The 5,181-nt window shown below is 35.8% G+C and overlaps 1 long non-coding RNA gene across 2 annotated transcripts; it reads right to left on the bottom strand.

The window, feature by feature from the left end:
• Window positions 1-2,013: 2,013 nt before the first annotated feature.
• Window positions 2,014-2,848, bottom strand: LOC149221251 (uncharacterized). Of its 2 annotated transcripts, none has more exons than XR_016248833.1 (2): window positions 2,473-2,848; window positions 2,014-2,335 (listed from the first exon to the last, which is right to left on the bottom strand). It is a non-coding gene; the product is annotated as an uncharacterized LOC149221251 (long non-coding RNA). The 2 variants fall into 2 exon arrangements; XR_016248832.1 differs by having other exon boundaries at window positions 2,021-2,356; window positions 2,473-2,828.
• Window positions 2,849-5,181: the final 2,333 nt, after the last annotated feature.

Raw genomic sequence — 5,181 nt, forward strand, 5'->3', positions numbered from 1 at the left:
GTTAAATATATTTATATATTCAAAAATACTTTTTAAATAATGAAAGATTATAATTTTTCAAAAAACTATATTATCAAATAAATCAATCAAACAATAAAATAATAACTCTTTCAAAACTTATATAACAAAGGATCGTTTGCTATGGTCTCTCAAGAACCATGTGTCTGTAAGGCACATTTATGCTGATATGATCTCCGCGAGTATTGGAAGTCCTCCCCTGATCTTCCCTCCCTGCTTTTGGAAAGCTGCATGCCCGCTAAAGATGATCATCTTCTCCTGGCTGCTTTTTGAAAACAAAAACCTCACATGGGAGATACTTCAGAAGAGAAGCTGGCAGGGTCCGAGTAGATGCTCCATGTGCCACAATGACGGGGAATCAAACCTGCATATGTTTTTTCAGTGCCCCTCGTCCCTTCATATCTGGTATGTATTGTCTTTACATTTTGGTTTCCCTTACAATCTATTTTCTTCTGTTCAGGAGGGCTTTAAATGGTGGAGCAGACAGTCAACATCTTGGATATCGTTGTTCATCATTTCATGCTGGTTCATGTGGAACTGGAGGAATGCTCATATTTTCCAAAGCTCTAAGGAACCTCTTCAAGCTATTCTTCAACGCATATTGGCTTGTCATGATTTCTATCATCAGGAAGTCTCCTTGCTGAACATGTCTTCTACATGATGCCATGGTCTTTTGCTCATGTTAGTGATCTTGGCTCCCAGATCGCCAGTTTCATGCTTTTTGGATCCGCAAATTCCCAAGGCTGGGAATTTTCCGCCCCTTCTCTCTTTATAGGATTTTTGCATGCATCAGTTTCATGGTTCTGTTCTGACAGAAGCTGGAATGTCTCTGCTGACAGTCCTGGTATATCTGGTTTTGATCATCTATAGTATCTGGTATTCGAGTTTTTTGTTTTGGGAACTGTTTAATCTGTCATCTATTTTTGCAAAGACTGATAGGCCTTTTTCGCCTTAATTTCTTATTTGCATCCTATCTCTGAAAGTGATCCTGGGCACTTCTATGCCTTATCCAACTTTTAATTATGTAATGATGACCTTTATATACTCTTAATATAAAACTATATTGATTTTTTTCTCTCTGAAAAAAAACTTACGATAAAATAATAACTCTTTCAAAACTTTTATATATATATATATATAAACTCATGAAAACAAAATGTAAATAACGTAATCAATAATAAAATTCCGATGATGGACCTCACAATGGGAACACATATAAAATATGTAAATTGATCCGATTCGATGTCTTTTGAATTGTCTTCTCAAGCGAACCAAAACGATTTTGTCGTTAAAGTAATATGAAATGGTCTTGCACAACTATAGGACATTACCAACAACATATTAATTTATCACTTTAGCATTAATTTAAAATTTTATAATATTAATAATATTAATATATTATTATTAACTAAATTGAGAGATGATTTATTTTACAGTTTAATATAAAAGGGAAATTTTTCCTTACTAAACCACTTTTATTAACTTTATAAAATTCTTATTCTTTCTGTGATTAAATTTAAAATCAATGTCTTCGAACTCTGAAAATTCAATATCTGCAAATTCTCTCACTATAAAATTATATAAATAAATTTAATATAGGCAAATTCCTTACTTTGTTACTGAACCACTCTTATTAACTTTATAAAATTCTTATTCCTAATAGGATTAACTCTCGAAGTATGAATATAAATTATATCCTCAGGAATAAATTATATAAAATATATAAGTTGTTTTTAGTGTGATTTTTTGGAAATTTTTCTTGTTTAATTTTTTTTTAAATCCAGTAAAAATTATGGAATTCACAATTTTGATGAATAACTCGTGCACAATCGAAGTGCCCTAAGAGTTTTCATGGTGCTAAATCCATATATACAATGAAAAATTCAATTTAAATAACACAAATCAAGATTTCACCTTAAATTTTTCCCCGAGATTCCAGTACCGAAAAGCCCAAAAAATTACTAAACATAACCTCTGAAAACTACCTCTAAAATATATTATATTAACAATTTATAAATCAAATATAATTCTTTCCAACCTCGAAATTAAGATTACCCTTTGCCTTAGAGAAGCAAATCTTTCAAAAGTTGAAGTTACACGGAAGCACCCAACCTCTCACCAGATTTGGGAGAGGCAAAACCAGAGAACAGAGGAGAAAAAAAAGAAAAAAGGGGAGAACTTGTCCAGGATGTATAGCAAGAGAGGAAATTCGTAAAATTCAGTGCTATCAATCCCTGACCAGCGTCTCGAAGCAGTGCAGGCCGTCAAACTGAGGGGCAAACCTTGCTGCCATCCGCTCCCTTTTTGCTTCGTCGCCCTGCCGACTATAAATATTATTCTACGAACCTCAAAACCGAAGCACCAAGTTAAAAAACGACCCCAAGAATTTGTGACAGCAACCGGATATACCCCAAAATTATTAAACAGTATTTATTCACACTGATCTATACTTACATGATCTGTTCCCGCTTTTGTTGATGGATGGCGATGAGTGTAGAAAGCTCCAATGGCGGTAACTGCAGCCGCAATTTTGAACAGACTCTGACTCACTGCCATCTCTTTTGACTCTTATCTGCCGCTTTCCCTCCAATTGCTACAATTTTCTACGAATCGCACAAACAATGACCGAAAATTGTTCCAATTGCCACAGATTTCTGCGAACAATTGCAGAGAGGGAAACGGAGATTCGAGATGTCGGAGCTTTCAGAGGATTTTCAGCGTTAAATCGGTGAGGAGAGGAGAGGAGAAGAGGGCTTTAAATAGCAATGGAAATCGTAACCGTGGGGGAAGGGGGGCGAGAAAGGTTTTTAGTTGGGTGCGGACCAGGTGGAATCGGACTGATTAATGAAAAGTTTGGAAGATTCTTTTATGTGCTAGCTCCATAAATAATGGAGTAGTTTTATTATTCTTACTTTTTGGTTTATTACTGTTAAATTTAAAAAACGATATACTATTTTAATGAAATTATAACTCTTTTATTTAAATCATAAAAAAGAAAGTTAAAATAAGATACTTAAATCAGTTTTATATAAAATTTAAAATATCTTTTATTTTAATTTTAAATTTTAAAGATTTTTTATAATTATATAATAGTTTTATTAAATTTATATATATATATATATGTGTATATCGTCAATTGAGTTTAGCTTGGGTGGTTGGGTAGAATAGTTGCTATCCTCCCAAGTAAGTCTATAGTGAAGGTTGTCTTAGTATAATAACTTCTCTCTTGCCTTTAGGGTGAGAGAGACACTGATGTTCCTCCCAAAGCAGTACCCAATTCCCAACTTTTTTTTAATCAATTGATGTTAGCTTGGGTGGTTGGGTAGAATAGTTATTATCCTCCCCACCCAAGTTCAAGTCTCATAACTTGACATGTTGTCGCTCTAGAATTGTGACAACCCCTTTGGCAAAATCCCCTCTTAAAAATATTGTAAACAAGTACTCTAATGAGTTAGAGGAAGGGCCCACACTCCTCTTGGGCAAGTCCACAAATAAAAAGGGACAACAAATTAATGAATTGTGACAACCCCTTTGGCAAATTCCCCTCTTAAAAATATTGTAAACATTTACTCTAATGAGTTAGAGGAAGAGCCCACACTCCTCTTGGGCAAGCCCACAAGTAAAAAGGGACAACAAATTAATGAAATGGAATAGCGTTAGCAGGAGTGATAACATAGTGGTATGGAGAGTTGGCATGACAACTCACCCATGTTAACATAGTTGTATGGGGAGCTAGTATGATAGCTCACCCATGACATAACATAGTGGTATGGGGCGTTGGCGTGACAACTCACCCATGACCACACAAAGTTGCAATTAGAGGAAAACGACCTAACAACACACCCCAACCACCTACAACCACAATGGAATGGTGAGAGAGGGGGTTGAAGAAAGAGGCAACAAGTAGAGGCAAACAAAAGAGAGCACATGAACTTAGCACAAGGAAGAAAATAGTTAGAACAACACAAGGAGGAATTCGTGGGAGCAGAACAATAGCTTCCTGAGGAGCTTGAAAGTAGCACCACGTGGGGGAACACAGAGGAAAAGAATGCACAGGAAGAATACCTAGAGATAGAGTGGTATATCACTAGAAAGAAGGGGTGCACACAACAGAAGGGAAAATCCCATAGACTTGGGCCGAGAGCACACAACAAAGTGGTAAACAGGAAGTGGAATGTGCACACTAAGGGAGAACTTAACCCAAAGGGAGTGTGCACGGAGGACAACAAGGAATAGAAATGTGGGATAAAGAAATCAGGCTGGGACAAGCCTGTTGTAGTGATTAATTAACAAAAAGCATTTACCTCAGGTGAATGAAGTCAAGGATCTTGGAACTCCCAAGTTGGGTGGATGCCTTGACTCCCTTCAGATTCCTAGTTCTTACAAAGTGGTATTCTTTGTGTATTTCAAGGTTAGGATGCTAGTTTGCAACATTCTAGTGTCCTCTAGTTTCTCGATATAGGGCGGAGGCATTGGGGTATCAAGGTATAATTGTTGGGTGGAGACGGTTGATCTTAGGACCTAGAAGTATTTGGTGTCTCGATGGAGATAGGTGGATCTATGGACTCCCAATGGTGTTGATTGTGTGAACAATTTTCCATTGAGCACCTTTACTCAAGCTATGAAATCTGGCCAGGGGGTGATTGGCTGCAAGAAAGATTGTAATGCAAGGCAATCTAAGGTTGGGTAGAGAGTTCCAGTCCCAATCCCAGTTTTCGTACTTTAAATCATAAGATAAGTGCTTATCTCAACCTTTGTGTATGTGTTTAATGTGTAAATATTAACAATATTATTCAAATGCTTATATTAGTGCCGGGGAATACTATTTCTTGTATTAATTCTGAGTAATGGTGTAATTCTTGTGTGATGATGTAGAATTGCTAATTTCTATGTCTATTTATGAGCTTAAATTCAATCAAATTAACAAGGTATAAGAGATGGGTGAATCTCTATCGTTTGATTTAATTCTTACATTGAAATGATTTATAATAATAAACCCTTTATTATGGAATTACTGATAGAAAGCATGTATCTTATATATCTATATATATATATATATAGTTGTGTTGGTTGGGATGGGTTGAATCCCATATAAGCTCAAGAGAGATAGACCTATATGAAAAGTCGTCGAGGGCATCTTTGTCCATATGTTTTATGTGTATG

This window comes from Pinus tabuliformis, chromosome Q (assembly GCF_031772625.1).
Source record: "Pinus tabuliformis cultivar Carrire ecotype Pingquan chromosome Q, CPIR1, whole genome shotgun sequence".
Classification (NCBI taxonomy): Eukaryota; Viridiplantae; Streptophyta; class Pinopsida; order Pinales; family Pinaceae; genus Pinus; species Pinus tabuliformis.